This window comes from Cyprinus carpio, unplaced genomic scaffold (genome assembly GCF_018340385.1).
Source record: "Cyprinus carpio isolate SPL01 unplaced genomic scaffold, ASM1834038v1 S000006642, whole genome shotgun sequence".
NCBI lineage: Eukaryota > Metazoa > Chordata > Actinopteri > Cypriniformes > Cyprinidae > Cyprinus > Cyprinus carpio.
In genome coordinates, this window is record NW_024879269.1 from 79,429 (window position 1) to 101,743 (window position 22,315).

Genomic DNA, 22,315 nt, shown 5'->3' on the forward strand with positions numbered 1-22,315 from the left:
AAGTTACAGGGTTAACCTATTTCACGTTTCCTTGGTTGAAAGATGCACTGAAGACCTGATTATAGCACTTAAAACCTAGAAAAGTCAGATTTCATGATATGCAACCTTTAATTGGCTATTGGCAAATTTTTTTCCGAAACTGCAATGGTTTCGTTGGTTGACTGACTGATAAAATCGCCGAGCTGAGACTGAACATCATCGGATTCGGAGCGCTTGAAAACTCACTAAGCCTGCTCTATTTCAGTGTGACTCTTTGCAAGTGAGTACTTATTCGGAGTTACTTATTTATATCACTAGCAGTTGTTGTAGTGTTTTACAATGTCCTGCTAACTGCGTAACTTAAGTTAACCCTCTGGTTGTGTTCGGATTCCTGTCACACTCGTGGTGTTCACGGTCAAAAATGAGCGGCCTACAAACAATTGCGTATAAATCTCTCATTATGCTATATTATATAATCGCCAAATGTTGGATTCAATCTTTTTGTCAACTTGTTTTCTTTCATTTAAGACTGGTTTTGTGTTTCTAGTTGCATCTGTTTAATCGTAGGCCTCATTTATCTGTGAGAAGGTAGGCCTAACGTACCTAATTTTTTGAGTGAAAAAAGCATTTATTTTAATGTATAATTTTCGCAATATGAGAGAAAAAAAAATTAAGAAAATTTGCTAGGTTTATCACACTAGTGTGCTTTGTTTAATCAGGAAGTTTGGTTTGAAATGCTTTTATTTTGTACAAAATTGCAAAAAGTCATACTCGTGGTATTCATTTTTGACTGACCTACGATCAATTGCTTATAAATATCTCATTATGCTATATTATCACCAAATATTAGATTCAATATTTTTGTCAACTTGTTTTCTTTAATTTAGGACTGGTTATGTGTTTCTATTTGCATCTGGTTAATCATAGACCTCACATATCAGAGAGGGGGCACCTCATTTTTTGAGCGAAAAAATATTTTTTTTATGAATAATTTGCACACTATGAGATTATAAATTATGAAAATTTTCACTGTTTATTTTAAACATTTTTTAGGTAATATTTTTTATTAACATTAGAATTATGAGAAGTTGTGTGTTTTGAATTAGTGTATCTCAAAGTTTGCTTGGAAGTGCTTTTATTTTGTTAAAAAATAAATAGTTCAAAGTAAGAGAAACAACTAGTGTTCAGGAGCATGTTGATTATGCTCATATTTGTACATGCGTGCTTGCAAAAATAAAGGCCTTGGACCTGTGCATGTGTGTATGCATGCATACTCAAGCTACAACACACACACTCATGTATACAAACTATTGCGAGTATTACACGCTCTCTATTTCATCCTACTCTAAACGGCAAGGTAACGATTAACCAGATGCAAATAGAAACACAAAACCAGTCCTAAATGAAAGAAAACAAGTTGACAAAAAGATTGAATCCAACATTTGGTCATAATCTAGCATAATGAGACATTTATAAGCAATTGATTGTAGGCCGCTCATTTTGACTCGGAACACTGCAAGTGTGACTTGTTAAAGGGTTCATATGATGCCATTTAAATATTTTCTTTCTCTTTGGAGTGTTACAAGCTCTTGGTGCATAAAGAAGATCTGTAAAGTTGCAAAGACTAAAGTCTCAAATCCAAAGAGATATTCTTTATAAAAGTTAAGAGTCAACCACGCCTACCTAAAACGGCTCATTCTAATATGCCCCCAACATATCTACGTCACGATTAGGGATATGCCGGTATCAAATTTTCCTGTTGCGATTAATTGATAATTCTTTTGTCACGGTATACGGTATTATCACGGTATTGCGATTTAGTTTCAAAAAAGTGGGCATAATACAGTATAACAGATTAAATAACTTTTTTTCTTATAACAGAAATAACTGAACATTTAAATACGATAAAGCAATACAGAAAATAATATAAAGTTAAAAGTTTTACACATTAAAGTGCAAAAGAACTATAAAGACCAATAGGTATCACTTTACAATAAGACCTCATTAGTTAACCTTAGTTAATGCATTAACATTCAAGGCAAAGGCAAGTCAAGTTTATTTATATAGCAAATATTGTACACAATGGTAATTCAAAGTGCTTTACATAAAAGAAAGTAAAAAAAAAAATCATGAAGAAAAATAAACACAAAAATAAAACAAGCAATTTAAGAACTTTGAAAATGATTTAAAAATTGACTTAATAAAAAGAATTTAAGACAGTTTAAAAATAGAAAATGATTTTACATAAAATACAGTGCAATACATAAAATATAGTGTAATCAGTTTGGACATCGCATAGTGCTCATTCAGTAAATGCACAGCTAAACAATGAGCAATAGCTACATTTGCTATAGAAGTTATTAATCTTTGTTAAAAAAATACAAGTCTTAGTTCATGTTAGCTCATTAAATAATAAAGTTGCAACTTTCAGTTTTAACAATGTGTTATTAAATATTGGAATACCTAAGATTAATGAATGTTTAGAAGAATTTTTCATTGGCAGTTTGTTAACTAAAGAAGCTCTAATGTAAAGTGTGAATGAACAATAAAGAATCAAAACACTTTCAAACAATATCTAGGGCATGTTGTAGTCCAGATTATTAAAAAAAAAGTTTGAAAATAAATAGCCTATTAAGTCTAAAAATTTAAGTATTTGACTCTGTGATGAACACCATAGCAAATCCACAAATCTGAATGGCTATTTGAAATTATTTAAATATGGTTTAGAAAGAAGCAGCTGCTTTATTTATGGGGTTTACAGGCTAAGGGCTGCATTTTAGCGCCATCTGCTGTCAGAGAGTGAATGTGCTCTCATTCAGCGCGTCTCTCACATGTTCCCCTATGTGCTTCTCATCCGTGCTTGTTTACATCAGAGCACATGCTTCTTTCAAGCAGCATACAGCGGTGTTGTGCATTTTGAGCAGTTGATGGGAAAAATATTCTTAAAATGCATTCCAAATTCTGAAAAATTTGTAATATATAATTATTCACCGTATTTAGAAGTGCCCACGATAACAATATCGTGCATATTAATTACCGCGATATATCGCATTACCGAATACCGGCACAAGTCTAGTCACGATGTGGGAAGATTTGCATAATGCCACCCAAATGTTCACGCAAAGAAAGAAGGCATAACTTTTATTCTCGCTGTTGCCGCCGGCGCCATGTTATGGAGACGTTGTTTTGTTGTGAAAGCGAAGCTACTTTGTTCGGCCTTCCAAAAGAAGACACGACTAGAAATCAGTGGTTCAACACTGTTCCAGAACAGTTCAACCCAAATATTCAGATGTGTGCAGCACATTTTACGGAGGACGAGGACCGTTTCCTGTGAGAGTAGCCTAAAATGCCGGTGTCTGTTTCTATAAAGTGGGGTAATTTCAACTTTGCAAGGACAGTCTGGGGCTTCTGACTCACAGCCTGTAAGTACGTTTACATATTTAAAGGATTTGCCACTGATGATTCAAACGCTAGTTTTGAGTAGTGTAGAGTAGCGCTTGTTGTTTGTCGTTTCTACAATCACAAATGCAGACATGGTTTTATGTTTACGTGGCGTGATACGTAACGCGTAAAAAGACAGTATAAGTCATTATAATCAGTAATTATATCCCCACTGGATGCAACGAATGCCTCATTTGTAATGGGTTTTATTAGGGCCCGAGCACTTATAAGTCATTATAATCAGTAATTATATCCCGAACTCAGGCCGCGAATGTCCGACATCTGCCCCAAACTTCCACATGTGGATATGTTCTTGTCCTGAACAAACACCTCATGACCAAATTCAGTTATAGTCATAAAGGCCACTCAAGCTGGCAACAGTGAAGTGACATTGGTTAAACTGTTAGCGGACTCCTTAGGAACATATTAAAAGTGTCAACAAGTGTTAAATAGGCTGGAAACATGCTATTAGAACTACTAAACATGCTAGCAACACTTAGCTATGCTGTGCTACGCTACCACGCAGTGAAAAAGGAAGTTGCACTCCTCAGGCTGCAATGCAACCGACTACCACAAACCACAGCTCGCAGCGATAGGTGTTCGTCCTGAACAACCAGCCAAGCAGCTACCGCTACTAATGCAGCGGAAAGGAAAGTTAACTCAGGCCAGCAATGTCCTGATTCGCCCCAAACTTCACACACACGTGATAGGTGTTCTGTCCCGAAACAAACACCTCGCTTAATCAAATTCAGTTATATAAGTAGTCACAGGCCCACCCGCTTCGGCAACAGAGTTTTGACATATTAAAACCGTTATGACCTCAAAGAACATAATAAAAGTGTCAACAAGTGTTAAATAGGCTGGAAACATGCTAGAATCATACTAAAATGCTACAACACTTAGCTAAGTGCTGTTACGCTACCAACTCAGGCCAAAGAATGTCCCGATCTGCCCCAAAATACATGTGATAGGTGTCTGTCCTGAACAAACACCTGCTGACCAACCACATATCATAGCCACCCAGCCAAGGCAACAGGAAGTGACATGGTTAAACCGTTATGGACTCCCAGTGGTTACTAAAAGTGTCAACAAAGTGTTAAATAGTGGGGCTGGAAACATGCTAGAATCATACTAAAACATGCTAGCAACCACTATCTAAGTGCTAAAGCATGCTACTAATGCAGGAAAAAAAAGGAAGTTGCTGTAACTCAGCGCCCAAGCAAATGTCCGATCTGCCCCAAAACTTCAAAATGTGTGATAGGTGTTCAGTCCACTTGAAACAACACTCATGACCAAATTCAGTTATAGTCATAGCGCCACCTGCTGGAAACAGGAAGAGGGCATGGTTTAAAAATGGTTATGGACTCCTAGGAACATTAAAAAGTGTCAACAACTGTTAAATAGGCTGGAAACATGTTAGAAACATACTAAAACATGCTAGCAACACTTAGCTGAGTGCTAAAGCATCTTACTAATGCAGTGAAAAAAGGAAGTTGCTGTAACTCAGGCCAGCAATGTCGATCTGACCCAAACTTCAAACGTTTGACAGAAGTCCTGTCCTGAACACATCAACATGCCTCGTATTCGGTTTGTTATTTATAGTCATGGCGCCACCTATTGGCAACAGGAATTGTCTTGTTAAACACTGTTATGGACTCCTTGCAAAATAATAAAAAGCATCAACATGTGTTAAATAGACTGGCAAAATTCTAGAAGCATGCTAAAACATGCTAGCAACACTTAGGTCAGTGTTAAAGCATGCTATTAGTTCAGTGAAATAGAACATTACTGTAACTCAAGCATACAATGTTCAATCTGCCTCAAACTTCACAAGTTTGATTAGAGTCCTGGCTTGAAGACATCTACATGTTCACATTTGGTTATAGCTATAGCGCCACCTACTGGCAAGAGGAAGTGGCATGTTTTTCACTGATATGCAATATTAGCAAACAAAAAAGTATGCCATTGTGTGCTAAACATGCTAGGAAAATATTCCCAAACATGCTGACAACATTAAGTGCTAAAGCATGCTATTAATACTATGAAACAGGAAGTTGTTGAAACTCAGGCAAGCAATGTCCGATCTGCCCCAAACTTCATATGTTTGATAGGGGTGTTATGCCCTGAACAAACACCCATTCCCAAATTCAGTTAAAAGACACATAGAGCCACCTGCTTGTAACAGGGTGTGACATGGTTAACACTGTAATGGACTCCTAGGAACATATTAAAAAGTGTCAACAAGTGTTAAAATATGCTGGCAACATGCTAGAAACATACTTATACATGCTAGTAGCACTTAGCTAAGTGCTAAAGCATGCTACTAATGCCGTAAAAAAGGAAATTTGCTGTAACTCAGGCAAGCAATGATCAATCTGCCCCAAACTTCAGACGTTTGACAAGAGTCCTGTCCAGAACACATCAACATGCCCTTATTTGGGTTATAGTCATAGCGCCACCTACTGGCAACAGGAAGTGTCATGTTTAACACTGTTATGGACTCCTGGCAACATATTAATAAGTGTCAGGAAGTGCTAAATATACTTGGCAACATGTTAAAAACATACTAAAACATGCTAGTAGCACTTAGCTAAGTGCTAAAGCATGCTACTAATGCAGTGAAAAAGGAAGTTGCTGTAACTCAGGCTAGCAATATCTGATCTGCCCCAAACTTCACTCCAAATCCAAACATGCCTGTATTTGATTATAGTCATAGCGCCACCTGATGGCAACAGGAAGTGGCATGTTTAACACTGTTATGGACTCCTTGCAAAATAATAAAAATCATCAACATGTGTTAAATAGGCTGGCAAAATTCTAGAATCATGCTTTAAACATGTTAGCAACACTTAGCTCAGTGTTAAAGCATGCTATTAATGCAGTGAAGTAGAACATTACTGTAACTTGTACATACTATGTCCAATCTGCCTCAAGCTTCACAAGTTTGATTAGAGTCCTGGCCTGAAGATATCTACATGCTCATATTTGGTTATAGTTATAGTGCCACCTACTGACAACAGGGAAGTGACATGTTTTAATACTTTTATGCACTATTAGCAACACCCGTATTAGCAAACAATTGTGTGCTAATCATGCTAGAAATATTCTCAAACATGCTAGCAACACTTACTATGTGCTAAAGGATGCTATTAATACTATGAAACAGGAAGTTGTTGTAATTCATGCATACAATGCCCAATCTGCCCCAAATTTCACACGTTTTATAAGAGTCCTAGCCTGAACACATCTAAAGGCCAATATTCAATTATAATTATAGTACCACCTGCTGGCAACATGAAATGACTTATTTTAAACTAACTTAAACATGAAATGTCTGATCTGCCCTAAACTTCACATGTTTGATAAGATTCCTAGTCTCAACATATTTTAAGGCCAATATTTCAGTTATAATCCTACCGCCACCTGCTGGCGACAGGAAATTACTTGTTTTAAACTAACTTAAACATGCAATATCTGGGTCTGCCCAAAGATCTTGTGTTTGATATGGGTCCTGGCCTGAACTCATCTTTAGGCCAATATTTGTTTATAGTCTTAGCGCCACCTGCTGGCAACAGGAAATTACTTCTTTTACACTAACTTAAACATGCAATGTCTGATCTGCCCGAAACTTTGCATGTTTGGTAAGAGTCCTGGCCTGAAGACATTTACATGCCGATATTTAGTTATAATCATAGTGCCACCAGTTGGCAGCAGGAAATGTGGTACAAATATTTACCTTTTTATAAGCATATGGCCCAACGTTCGCTGTTCTCCTATGGCCACCGGTTGGTGGTGAGCCCGGGTGCGAGGGCCCTTTCATCGCTGCTTGCAGCTTTAATTGTTTTTGTCTCGTCGTGCCGGGACACAGCATCACAGTATGGTGAGGGGCGTAACATTTCAGTCACACGCTTGAGGCATTCAGTCAATCACAACTTCATGTTCGCTTTTCAGACCAGTGAGCTTTGTAAAAATCTACGTGTTTCAGAAGGCAGGGCATAGAGGAGCAACAATAATGTACGTTATGTGGAGAATAATGTTTTTTTGAACCTTAAACCACATAAACACATTGCATTACACCAAATACACAAAATAATGTCCTTTTTAGCAACGTCATATAACCCCTTTAGAGTAGTGTGATCAAATGCATGAAACCACAAACATAAGTGATTACACTGCAGAACAGGGAAAGGTTAAATTATGGAATTAGATACAATTATGCTATTATTCTGATACCGAAAATTAAGACCAAAGTGACGCTTCTTATCAACAATGGCATAACCTATACTCGAGAGACACCTAAGTTCACACACAAATTCAGGAAAATACACGGATAATGTGTCCTGGGATTTGTCCCGGGATCGTTTGATTGTGGTTCATTCACACTGCCAGTGATTTTCCAGAATCTGTGTGTGCGTTCACACCTTCACACACATCCCATAAAGACACGTGACTATACGACGTGAGGAACTACCTGATGTCTGCTTCATTACAGTTCACACAGGGCACTCCAGCAAGTTTCTGGGACCAACCTGCAGTGTGAAAGGCTCTAGTGGCAGAAAAAGACATACCTTTGAATTAACAGCCTCTAGTGGTGGAGAAACACACAGCTTATATTGAGACCCTCTAGCGGTGAACTGAGACATTACAGCTAAAACTATTAACAGCCAAATACAATCTATGAAGTTTTGCACTGCTTCTAGGAACCCCAGATCATACTTCTGTAGATTTGTGGAAGATGTTTTGTCTGCCTCTGTATGTAATGGTCTAAAGAGAGTGAGGGAGGCAGATGTAATGTGGATGAGGATTGTGTGGAGCTGGGGAACATGAACCGTGACAAAAGGCTAACATGTTAGCTCACTTTCCTTTTGACAAAACTGTCTTTGTTTCACTGTAGTAATGTGTAGGTTTTATAACAGTAAAATAAAAGTAGGTTCACATTAAGGATTCAGTGAAAGACTTTGCTAATGTACATTTCAGACACACTGGTGTGCCTTTTTTTTTGTTTGTTTTTGTATGTTTGTTAATTGTGCTGTAACTCAGGGCTATATAACATTGTTTTTGCAGATGAGAAGATTCCTCTTGTGGCAGATGGAGGCACTGTCGCCTCTAAATTCACAAAAGAAGTTGAATGTAAAACAAAGGCCCTTGGAAGCTTTGGCTTCTGGTGTAATGCTCTCACACGAGTCACGAGAGCAGTCCTGACTTTGGGGGATGGGAACTGCAGTGCTGGGGGAGGAGAACATATCACATGACCTGAATGCGTCAGCACTGAGAGCCAATCCTATTGTCTAGCGGGGCCCCTGGTCCACACGTTTGCCTGTTTCTTGGCAGAAAAACATAAATTACACCAAATATATAGTTTAAAGGATCAGAAATGAATGTGAATACTGAGATCTGTATGTTGCAGCACATCAAATGTGCTTGTAATGTCCTTGTAAATGACTAAATCATGGTTTAATCACTCACCACCTTCGTGAAAACCTTCCCGGAGACACTGCTATATATAGCAGACGTCCAGGCTACTTGTTCGTGCTTGCTTCGGCAGCACATATACTAAAATTGGAACGATACAGAGAAGATTAGCATGGCCCCTGCGCAAGGATGACACGCAAATTCGTGAAGCGTTCCTCATTTTTGAATGATTTTTAATCGTTAAACGTAATTAAGATTAAGCTGTATTAAAAAAAGGCTTTTTGACGTCCATAGAAAGTGCCTAAAACATGCACCTATATCAAACTTTGTGAATTGACAGTGTGGAGGCATTTTATTCACCATTTATTTATGATGGAGCAGCACCCCAGTACAACACAGTCCAGGAGCCCCGGATCCTCCCCGTCTCGCAGTGTGAACTTTGCTGATTGTCTCTGTAAACACAAGAACACTGTTAAAAATTATGTGTCAACAGAAAAGAAACAAAAAACCCTTCAAACTAAGGACAACTACATAAAGTTCTTTTTTTTTACCCTTGCAATGTGACCATTTGAGCATTAAATAGAAAAATACAGCAGTCTTTCTTTTACTGTTCATTTTTAGGTAGTACCGACTACAGTCCCTTACTGACTCAATGCTGGCAGCTGCACCCTTAAAAGAGCAGAAACAACTCCTGGGTACAAGATGTGCACACAATCGGTTAAAGGTCAAAGATGTGTACATAATCATTTATAGTACCTGAAAGTTAAATCAGTGACGTTAACTTGAATTAACAATACTGCTCAGTAGAGGGCGCTACTAGAAAAATACAGTTAACTTTGAATAAACTACTTTCCACTGTAGTACTGTAATATTATATCCAAAGTATCTGCCTATTTAGTATAAGTGGCAGCAGAAGATTCCCCCTCTCAAAGGTTCACCTGCTCAAAACAATCATTCAAGTCCAGAAAAGATGCTGTCTCAAAGATCATTTTTTGTTCAATCATTGATCAATCATTCAATCATAGTCTGTGAAGGTTGTTCCAAAAAACTGGGGAAAAGAAAATGGTTGAAAACAGCACTTCAGCCATAAAATTAATTAATCTACGAGATTTAACGGTATACTCCATCGCAAAATGAAAATTTTGTCATTAATCACTTACCCCCATGTTGTTCCAAACCCGTAAAAGCTTCGTCCGTCTTCAGAACACAATTTAAGATATTTTGGATGAAATCCGGGAGGCTTGTGACTGTCCCATAGACTGCCAAATAAATAACAGTGTCAAGGTCCAGGAAAGTATGAAACGCATCATCAGAATAGTCCATCTGCCATCAGTGATTCTACCATAACATTATGAAGCGATGGGAATACTTTTTGTACACGAAGTATTGTGTTCTGAAGACGGACGAAGCTTTTACGGGTTTGGAACAACATGGGGGTAAGTGATTAATGACAAAATTTTCATTTTGCGATGGAGTATACCGTTAAATCTCGGAGATTAATTAATTTTATGGCTGAAGTGCTGTTTTCAACCATTTTCTTTTCCCCAGTTTTTTGGAACAACCTTCACAGACTATGATTGAATGATTGATCAATGATTGAACAAAAAATGATCTTTGAGACAGCATCTTTTCTGGACTTGAATGATTGTTTTGAGCAGGTGAACCTTTGAGAGGGGGAATCTTCTGCTGCCACTTATACTAAATAGGCAGATACTTTGGATATAATATTACAGTACTACAGTGGAAAGTAGTTTATTCAAAGTTAACTGTTGTGGGGAAGTCGTGGCCTAATGGTTAGTGAGTTGGACTCCCAATCGAAGGGTTGTGAGTTCGAGTCTCGGGCCGGCAGGAATTGTGGGTGGGGGGAGTGCATGTACAGTTCTCTCTCCACCTTCAATACCATGACTTAGGTGCCCTTGAGCAAGGCATCGAACCCCCAACTGCTCCCCGGGTGCCGTAGTGTATAAATGGCTACCCACTGCTCCGGGTGTGTGTTCACAGTGTATGTGTGTGTGTTCACTGCTCTGTGTGTGTGCACTTCGGATGGGTTAAATGCAGAGCACGAATTCTGAGTATGGGTCACCATACTTGGCTGAATGTCACGTCACTTCACTTCACTTCACTTTCAAAAACAAAAAAATAACGACTTTATTCAACAATTCCTCTCCTCTGTGTCTTTCCAAATCAGCCATTTTGATAGCCCTACCACACAGTGTTAAGTTTGTTCTGATTTTGTTTATTTAAAATTAAAAATATAAAGAAAGGAAGATGACAAAATGGCTAATAATATTTAGAAATTTTGTGGGAAATAAAAAAATATCCTGGTTTAATGGACATGCAAAAGGAGTTTTTGAGTGTCTTATTGTTATCATTACAGTGATTTTGAGATTGTGGCAAGAACACATTTGCAAGGAACTGCATGCATGATGTGCAATAACGTGTGTAATACAGTTTTCAGTTTGACAACTTGACTATCCAACAAACAAAGCTTTTATTATGAAAAACTTAAGGTTATTATATTTATTCAAATTTGTGCTGTATGCTGGAACGGTTTTAAAGAATGAATACAATTCAACAATATTAATTTTATAAATAATGTTTATTTTTTTATTTTTTAGATTTTAGTAGGAAATATCTACTGAATTAAAGGGGTTATATGATGCAATTTCAGATGTTCAGATGTGTGCAGTGCATTTTACGGAGGACGAGGACTGTGTCCTGTGAGAGTAGCCTACAATGCCGGTGTCTGTTTCTATAAAGTGGGGCAATTCCAACTTTGCAAGGACAGTCTAGCGCTTCTGACTCAAAGCTTGTGAGTACGTTTACATATTTAAAGGATTTGCCACTGATGATTCAAACGGAGGTATATGATGTCACACTAGTCTGTGTGAGAAGACGCTGCAGGCAGCAGCGCAGCACAAATCCATGAATGAATGTTCGTAAGTGAAGTAAACTTCACTTCATTAATCAGGGTGTGTTAACTAAGAGAGACGTGCAAAATATGCAGAGCAGGGGGGTGCGAGGACTGGGATTAATTGAATAAACACTTAATTGAATATATTTAATTGTGTTTGGGCTTTTGTAATGTATTATTGATGATCATATCATCAGCTGCATTGCTTTGCTTAAAGGGGTTATATGACGTTGCTAAAAAAGAACATTATTTTGTGTATTTGGTGTAATGAAATGTGTTCATGCAGTTTGAGGTTCAAAAACACATTATTTTCCACATATTGTACATTATTGTTTCTCCTCTATGCCCCGCCTTCTGAAACGCGTTGATTTTTACAAAGTTCATCGGTCTGAAAAGCGAGGTGTGCTCTGATTGGCCAGCTATCCAGTGTGTTGTGATTGGCCGAATACCTCAAGCGTTTGATGGAAATGTTACGCCCCTTAACATATTGTGATGCTGTGTGTCCCGGAGCGCAGAGACAAAACCAATAAAACCCATTATAAAGGAGGCATTTGTTGTATCCAGTGGGGACATAATTACTGATTATAATGACTTATACTGTGTTTTTACGCGCCGCGTAAACGCAAAACCATTTCTGCATTTTTGGTCTGAGAAACACCAAACAACAAACAACAAACGCTACTCTACACTGCTCAAAACTCGCGTTTGAATCATCAGTGGCAAATTCTTTAAAAATGAAAACATTTACAACCTACAATCCGTGAAGTTGGCACCCCATAAAAAGGAATAATCACCAAAACTATGCCATTCGTTTGTGCTACGTTTGTGCTGATTTGTGCCGCAAAAATGAACGTTTGTGCTGGTTTGTTGTTTGAGATATTAGGATTGTTTAATAGGTTCTTATATTAATCAATTTAATATAAACATGGGACTAGTTGACTATGAAAAAAAAAATCTTTAAAAAAACAGTAGCAAACCCAAAAATATTTCTAGCACAAACGAAGCACAAACAAACAAGATTATTTGGTATAAATTTGGAGCATGTGGGGGGCTGAGTGACCTCAGAATGATCACTAAATATTATTTTAATATCTAAAAGACCGACGCAGCACAAAAATATATTATTATTTAGTGAATATTATAAGAATATTATGATTATTTGGAGTAAATTTGGAGCGTGACCTCAGAATGATCACTAAAAATATCTAAAAAACCGAAGCATCACAAACGAACATTTTGACGGCACTAAACTAAACTAAACATAAACAAAGAAGATTATTTTGGGTGAATTTGGAGCATGTGGGGGGGTTGAGTGATGTCATCGTCTATTATTCATTATCTAATATTTTAAAAACCAAAGCAGCACAAACGGAACTTTTACCTGCACAAACCAGCACAAATGAGGCACAAACAAACGAGTCTATTTGGGGTGAATTTGGAGTATGTGGGGGGGCTGAGTGACCTCAGAATGACCTATAAATATTATTTTTATATCTAAAAAACTGAAAACAGCACAAACGAAAATATTACCGGCACAAACCAGCACAAACGAAGCACAAACGATTGAACCTGTTTTGGGTGAATTTGGAGTAGCCTATATGGGGGGCTGAGTGACGTCATCGCCTATAATTCAATGTCTAATATTGTAAAAACTGAAGCAGCACAAACGGAACTTTTACCGGCACAAACCAGCACAAACGAGGCACAAACAAATGATTTGGCTGAATTTGGAGTATGTGGGGGGGCTGAGTGACCTCAGACTGACCTATAAATTTTTTTTTAATCTAAAAAACCAAAGCGGCACAAACGAACATTTTTACAGCACAAACGGAGCACAAACGATTGAGACTATTTTGCTGACGTTTTGCATTGGGTGGGGAGCCAACTTCACGGCGGTCAAATACCTCACAAATGAACGGCACCGGTTTGGAGGGACGTCACTGGCCTGTTTTGTATTTGTTATTTTTGAGGACGGGAAATAGATACAATGCAAATTTGAACGGCACAAACCAGCACAAATCGAGCACAAACAAATGGCACCGGTTTGGAGAGATTTGGACGCCATAGGGTGGAAAGTGACGTCACTGTTCGTAAAAAGGTTATTTTTTTATATTAAAGAAGAGGTCATAGTTACAGGGTTTCTTTTAACGGCACAAACCAGCACAAATCGAGCACAAAGGAATAGCACCGGTTTGGAGAGATTTGGACGCCATGGGGTGGAGAGTGACGTCACTTCCCAGAATTGTTTTTGTTATTTCTAAGAAGGAGAAATATATTTGACGTTCATTTCAACAGCACAAACCGGCACAAATCGAGCACAAACGAATGACACTAGTTTTGTGCGATTTAGACGAACTGGGGTGGAGAGTGACGTCACGGCCTCCGAAAATATTTTGGTTATATCTACCGAAGCAAAAGAGATACAGTGTTTGATTTAACGGCACAAACAAGCACAAATCGAGCACAAACGAACTGCGTTGGTTTGGAGCGATTTGGGCAACATGGGGTGGAGAGTGACGTCACATGGTCAAAAAAAGAATGTTTAATATCTCAAACACCAAACCAGCACAAACGTTCATTTTTGCGGCACAAATCAGCACAAACGTAGCAAAAACGAATGGCATAGTTTTGGGTATTTATTCCTTTTTATGGGGTGTCAACTTCACGGAGGTAAACCTAACAGCTATTCTTGCTTAAATGAGAGGCATACATAAATTCTTTATGTAGTAAAGCTTAAGTAAGAAACTGAGATGAAGACACAGAGTGCTCATTAGTCTCGTAAAGCTGTTGTTCCCCAGGTTGATGCTCAGGGATGTTAAACATCCAACACTTGATGTACCTTTTAACAAGATCCACTCTGAAAAGTCTCTAAATTCTGTTAACATTTACATTTATTAGGGGCCAAGCACCGAAGGTGCTTAGGCACCTATTGAATCCGTTAGCGTGATTTTTTTTTCCGGAGCAAGTCTATGGCAGCCCATAGAACCGCTTGTGGGAAAGTTGTGAAATTTGGCACACTGATAGAGGACAATGTCAACATTAACCATAGCAAATTTGGAGTCTCTAACTCTCTAGCGCCACCACTTGTCCAAAGTTTCAATATCTTTATGCTAATAACCTTTGAACCGTAAGACACAGAAGGAAAATTCTTTTTTCCTCTGAATCCTTGGCTCATGCCGAGTCGAATGGACCCCAAAATTAAAAAAAAAATCGCAAGGTTTAGTTTTTTCGCTTTGTTATTTTATTTTGCATGTTTGTCACTCTTTAATGTTTCAGATCATCAAACTAATTTAAATATTAGTAAAGGATAACACAAGTAAACACAACATGCAGTTTTTAAATGAAGGTTTTTATTATTAAGGGAAAACAAAATCCAAAACTACATGGCCCAAAAAGTGTTTGCCCCCTAAACCTAATAACTGGTTGGGCCACCCTTAGCAGCAACAACTGCAATCAAGCATTTGCGATAACTTGCAATGAGTCTGTTACAACGCTGTGGAGAAATTTTTGGGCCACTCATCTATGCAGAATTCGAGCATGAACCGCCTTTTTAAGGTCATGCCACAGCATATCAATAGGATTCAGGTCAGGACTTTGACTAGGCCACTCCAAAGTCTTCATTTTGTTTTTCTTCAGCCATTCAGAGGTGGACTTGCTGGTGTGTTTTAGATCAATGTCCTGCTGCAGAACCCAAGTTCGCTTTCTGCTTGAGGTCACAAGCAGATGGCCGGACATTCTCCTTCAGGATTTTTTGGTAAACAGCAGAATTCATGGTTGCATTTAATCACAGTAAGTCTTCTAGGTCCTTAAGCAGCAAAACAGCCCCAGACCATCACACTACCACCACCATATTTTACTGTTGGTATGATGTTCTTTTTCTGAAATGCGGTGTTACTTTTACGCCAAACGTAATGGGACACACACCTTCCAAAAAGTTCAGCTTTTGTCTCGTCAGTCCACAGAGTTTTCCAAAAGGCGATCATCAAGATGTTTTCTGGCAAAACTGAGACGAGCCTTAATGTTCTTTTTGCTCAGCAGCGGTTTTCGTCTTGGAACTCTGCCATGCAGACCATTTTTGCCCAGTCTCTTTCTTATAGTGGAGTCATGAACACTGATCTTAACTGAGGCAAGTGAGGCCTGCAGTTTTTTGGATGTTGTTGTGGGGTCTTTTGTGACCTCTTGGATGAGTCGTCGTTGTGCTCTTGGGGTAATTTTGGTCAGCCGGCCACTCCTGGGAAGATTCTCCACTGTTCCATGTTTTTGCCATTTGTGAATAATGGCTCTCACTGTGGTTCACTGGAATCCCAAAGCTTTAGAAATGGCTTTATAACCTTTTCCAGACTGATAGTTCTCAATTACTTTCTTTCTCATTTGTTTCTGAATTTCTTTGGATCTCGGCACGATGTCTAGCTTTTGAGGATCTTTTGGTCTACTTCATTTTGTCAGGCAGGTCCTGTTTAAGAGATTTCTTGATTGTGAACAGGTGTGGCAGTAATCAGGCCTGGGTGTGGCTAGAGAAATTGAACTCAGGTGTGATAAACCACAGTTTTAACGGGGGCGGGGGGTGGCAAACACTTCTTCACACAGAGCCATGTAGTTTTGGATTTTGTTTTCCCTTAATAATAAACACCTTCATTTAAAAACTGCATGTTGTGTTATCTTTGACTAATATTTAAATTTGTTTGATGATCTGAAACATTAAAGTTTCAGTGTGACAAACATGTAAAAAACATGTAAAAAAAACATGTAAAAAAAAAAATAAGAAAGCAGGAAGGGGGCCAACACTTTTTCACACCACTGTACATATAAATTACATAAATTAATGTAGCCTAATTGCTAGCAATTACAAGGTTAACGGGTGTTTTTGGAGTAAGATCGATTTCTCTTTCATGAAAGTACTTCCTCTTTTTGGCTGGGTTTCGTTTCTCCGTGTCGTAAACTCTAGGCGCAAGGCTTAGGGGCATGATATTCAAATGATGATTGTTTTCTGGCCCCACATTTATCAACGTGCGATCATTCGTATGATGAGATTGGTGGCATACGAATGTTTCATGAATCACACGTGAACTGTCGTAAGTTGATTTGTGTGCACGGATCTGCGCTCGTTTCTATGTAAGATTGATGTATGAGGCCCAATGTGTGTCTGCCTTAGTCAGGGCCTGTGCAAATACCCACGCAGTCTTGCACTTGTCTACTTGTTTACTTACACGACACATTTCCTGTATTTGGGTGGGTGTGAAGACTGTAACTGTGTGTAGAAATTTTGATTGCCTGATGGGACACACTTGTAAATCTCGAAGTGTTTACAAAGCTTTATTTTGTTTTTCAATACTTTGCATTTTATCCAGCATGACTGCTGTCAGTATTTGCAAAAAATGCCCTGACTTGGCTTCTGGAACTAAAGGCAAGAGTGACTTTCATCTATGGCCCCATCCTAAAGATGGACTCCACCAAAAAGTAAGATGACTCAGTTGACGTTTTGGGTAATTTTATTTTTTCCCATTGTAAACAGACAGGTTCTGGACTTTTAATATTAATACTTCTTTTTATCCAATTTTAGGTCACAAAGAACCTTGCTGGTGATTGTGGTGGCACAGCACTGTGGGTTACAGATATAGGCTCCTCAACAACTATTGTTCTTCCATGGGTAATTGCAGAGCAGCTGCAGTGTTTGGTGAATGGGACAAACATTTTTTTTTGTATTGCTTGCAGTAGGCAGTAGTGTCGATGATGGACCAAGAGTTGTATGGCCTCTGCCTGCTGCTGAATAGGTTCTGGGGAAGTGAGCTCCATGATTTTGAGGGGCTCACCATCCAAGTCCATATCCTAAAACCCCTCATCACTCTCCAGATCACTCTCCAGGTCTTCATCATGAATCCCATCTGCAATATCAGTATGCACACTGAAGTTTTCCTCAAGCTTTATTTGTTTGGGAATACAAGTATTCCACACCAGTGAGTTCACCTGTAGACAATCAAAGTGTGATGAGCACTTGGGTGAAATGCAGGTGTCACAGCTACTACACAAGTGTCATGTGTGCACAAACATGTTACCTGTGTATTCGCCAGGGCTGATGTAGTCCGTCTGCCATATTAAGGCCCATAAATTGCTGGTTCAGGATGTTGCCGTACTGCTGCAGTTGGCCACTGTAGCAGATATCTTTTCTACTGCCACCTTCAACAGTAGAAACCACACAAGCCTCATTCCATTGTACAAGCCCTTCCAGCAGGTATATCTGAAAGTGAAGGTTACTTGCACTTGTTCCTAAAAAAGCAGGCAGAAAGAAGTTGGCACCATGAACAAACAACTCACATTGTTAAGGAAAAATACATACCTGACACAAAGCGGTTTAGGTGCAGGTGGAAGAACTCCAAGGACATTGAGCCATGTGTACGGCGATACTGGTGCAGAATGATCCCTTCTTTGGTCAAATGCCCTCTTCTTGTACAGCTGCACACCTGGTCCTGGATACATTCAATGTGGCGCTGCTGTGTCCCGCCAGATCTCTTTCATCCTGTCCTTGTCAAAGAGTCTCTTGGGCCCCATGAGTGCGGCGGCGACAGTGCCTTGCCAGCTCTTTAGCGGTGGGCTTGCAGCCGCAGGCCTCCTTCAGCCTTTTAACATCACCAGCTTCCCACTTGAAGATGCAGATCAAGAGGCGTCACATAAATGGGGCGTACAGTGGTGACCCAAACTGCGATGCGCTTCATGAAATGCCACACATCCAGCCTGACCACCAGCTGGTCCCACTCGCTAAACATTGCTGCCACCTTGCTTTTACCTCCTGTGTAGCAGCAGTCCCGCTCCACATAAAGGACTTGCGGAAAAGCTTCTCCAGCTCGGCGGTAGCGATCCACAAGTCCAGAACACATGGGAAGCAGGCCCTTCCCTCTTCTTCTGTGAGGACACATGAGGAATTTCGTTCCCCACATCCGTCACCCACACAACGGTGCCAGCAGCATCCCCAGCTAGCTTCTTGGTGACACGATGAGAAGTATTATAAAAAAAACAAGACATTTTTATTTTACAATGAAAATAACATTAAATTTAACACTAAATCAAGTGTTACCTTCTTGGCTGAATCCATCTATAAGTTGAAGCCATAGACAGAGGTGACCGGGGGCTTTAGTTCAGGAAGCCGTTTCAGTACGTCTTTAGCTTACACTGACAGCAGCCAAGATGGAATAGGTACAGGCACCATCTGTGGCAGTGGGTCAAAAAGACTGCTGGGATCAGTGTTCTGGGTCACAAAATTCCTCAGCACAGACAGGTGCATTGATGACTGGCCCAGGAAATGTTCTTTATGCCTGAGGCACAGGTGCCTGTACAGAGCTGTGGCACTGTTCCCCAGCGTGCGCCCCTGCATCAGTCTCACAACCTCCCTATCACAGGACAACCTATAGATAATAAAGAAGACCATAGCAAAATGAAAGTGACGTGACTTAAATATTAGTGTGGTGAGTAATTGTATGTATTCTTGATGTGTTTTTTTTAATTAGACAGTGCACACACACAGCGGTGAACACACACCCGGAGCAGTGGGCAGCTATTTATGCTGTGGCGCCCGGGGAGCAGTTGGGGCTTCAGTGCCTTGCTCAAGGGCACCTCAGTCGTGGCATTGCCGGCCCGAGACTCGAACCCACAACCTATTAGGAGTCAAACTCTCTAACCACTAGGCCACAACTTCCCCAAGTGTGTGGACATTATGTTAAGGGACTTAAAAATACTTTATACCTGTAGGTTAGGACTGCAGGAAATTGTTCACAGTGGCTGGGATCCTATTGGTCCAGAATGTCTTGTGACCAGGCTGCCAGCTTCTTTTTACAGGACCGGCATTCAGTCGCCATAAAGTACCACCTGTTTAAGTCCAAGACCCTCCGGACAGTCTTTTACATGCCAGAAGCTGTTAGCTGGATCCCAAGGCGATGGCATTTATGCTGGGACCACAGCAGCTTGTATGCCCACATGCGAAAGGGAACCCAGAGGAACAGCCTGCTGTGAAAGAAGGCCGTTCTTCCCTTACTAATAACAAACCAATTGAATTGCGCTGATTCCCAGTTTAATTTAAATGTTATTTATTCTGCCAATGAGCTTCGTTTTAACATTCAATGAAATTGGCCAGACATCTTCATTGGTCCTTTGAAAGTGACGTCATGTCGCATCAATTACCACAATGCACAGCACCTTGACCTGAGAGAAATTAAAACAATATGTGGAAGAAAATGAAGGAGCATGATTCAGCTGTGAATACAGTCCAAAATCATCTACAGGATCAAGAGCACCCGTGGCTTTACCTTAGCAAATTATTTTCTTGTAGTGATATTAGCAAGGATTCATACAAGATGAAATGTATCTTTATCTCCCACTCACCAAGGAAATGCCTGCCTTCAAAAATTCGCCATCAAACGTAAAGAAGCTTATTGAGGTAAGTTAGTTTTTTGTTTTACTGCAATTTTTTTTTTTGCACATTTTGACCTTGACTGGCAAGCTGCTTTTCTGTGTATTAGGCCTATGTTCGCTAATGCATGCAGTTGATGATATAAGGCTTACATAATAAAATGTTAGGAATGCATAATTTATAACTTAATGCATAACTAAAACATTTGCTATGGTAATTGTCTGCCATTTGTGGCAGTTGTTGAGGGGGGAGGAAACTTTGGCGCTTATAACATTAGCTTAATTGCTTTTGAATCAACATTATTGTCCCATGATCTCATTGTGGTTTAATTCATGCGCAAGAAAAGATATCCATGAATTGCTTGCCCAAGCGAGAAAATGTTTTTCTGCAACAAGATCTGGATTACCGAAAATCACATTGTACTTAATGCAAAAGTAATGCAAGTAAATCATTGAAAATGACTATCAAATCAATCCACACTGTCATGTCAGCCTTACAGTTCCGTGTTTTTGTCATTGAGAAATATAAATTCATGTTCGATAGTCACTAAATTATATTTTACCTCTAAAATCAACAAGTGTTTAACATTTTAAACTGTGCAATTGGCTGCAAATGGCTCAGTTTTTAATAATGCCAACCCTTTTGCAGAGAGTGCAAAAGTGTAAATAAGTTACATTTATATTGCATACCAATATAAAGACGTTTTTATTAATGTTTATTTATTTGTTATTGTTTTTTTTCTTCTTTGTGTTTTACAGAGAATGCACCCAAATCACCTCAAAAACTACTCTAAATTGACAGCACAGAAGAGAAAGATCAGGACCTTCACCCATGCTTCCAGCAGTAAGCAAGTAAAAGTACTGAGTATCAGATCAGTGCATCTGTAATTGCAAGCACAGTAGATTGTTGAACTGCACATAGAAAATCATTCATTGGTGTAACTGCTTACTGGATAAATCCTAAAAGTCTGGCAAGATATTCTGCTGCACTTGCCTGCAAAAGATTAAAGGGCTCTCATACTTTTGAGGTACTGGCTAGTGCTTTAAATGATATCCACTCAGAGTATGAAATACGCGACAAGGTTGTCTGCACAACCACAGACAGTGGTCCCAATTTCTGAAGGCTCAGAGTTTTAGGAGCAGAAAACTATTAATTTAAAACTGAAGCAGGCAAGTGTGAAAGTGATGACAACACTGATTCTGAAGGCTGTGGTGAGGGAATTGATGATGTGGAATCCCAAGATTCTCTTCTTCTGGACCAAGATGATGGCTTTGAATTCCAGCTACTAAAACATCAAAAATGTGCCTGCCACATATTTAACCTAGACTCAAGTGTTGATGCCCAAAGAGCTCTCTCAAATGAACACTACAAAAATTCAACTTTTATGGCTGTTGACAGAATCCTCCAAATTTGCAAAGAAGCAGGAGAAGGCGCACTTAGGAATATATGCATCTCTCTTGAGGTACCAGTGTAAGTGTTTTTCCACTTTATTGTTGTAAACAACTTTGCTTTGGGGTTGATGTATACTCTTTGATCATTCCAGTTTCTCCTGTAGGTTTAATCCAGCAGAAATGCTGTTCTTGATGGAGCGGGCCAGCACAATGCATCCAGTTGCAGAAGTACTGAACATCTTGCAAGCAGAAACAAATACACAGCTGGGGTGGCTGATGCCAAGTGTTCATCAGTTAAGCTTGAAACTTCAGCGACTCAACCATTCTCTCAGGTACTGTGGACCACTTGTGGACGCCCTTCAACAAGGAATCCAAACACGATTCGAGCACATGTTTGAAGATGCTGAGGTCATCACCGCTACCATCCTTCTCCCTAAATTTCAGACCTCTTGGACAAATGATGAAACATCATAAAAAGGGTAAATTAATGCAAACAACAAACTTGAAGAAAAATTCTAATCTTGTTAATTTCTGAACCATAACTGTATGATTGACCAATATGAATATATCTTTTTGCATACATAAATATTAAAGGGGTCATCAGATGCCCATTTACCACAAGTTGATATGATTCTTTAGGGTCATACTTCAGTAAAATTGCTCAATGGTAGTGTAAAACAGCACCCTTTTTACCTTGTCAAAATCAGCTCTGTTTTCAGCTGTTTTAGTGCATGTTCCTTTAAATGCTAACCTTTTGTTAATTGTATACCTTGTAGGGCT

At 39.2% G+C, this 22,315-nt stretch overlaps 1 long non-coding RNA gene and 1 other non-coding gene across 2 annotated transcripts; both read left to right on the forward strand.

The window, feature by feature from the left end:
• The first annotated feature begins 8,949 nt into the window (after positions 1-8,949).
• LOC122144320 lies at positions 8,950-9,056 on the forward strand. Its single transcript, XR_006159654.1, has one exon. It is a non-coding gene; the product is annotated as a U6 spliceosomal RNA (small nuclear RNA).
• A 10,788-nt stretch (positions 9,057-19,844) lies between these two features.
• Positions 19,845-22,022, forward strand: LOC122144318. The gene is made up of 3 exons (XR_006159653.1): positions 19,845-20,171; positions 20,903-21,614; positions 21,700-22,022. It is a non-coding gene; the product is annotated as an uncharacterized LOC122144318 (long non-coding RNA).
• The last annotated feature ends 293 nt before the right edge of the window (positions 22,023-22,315 follow it).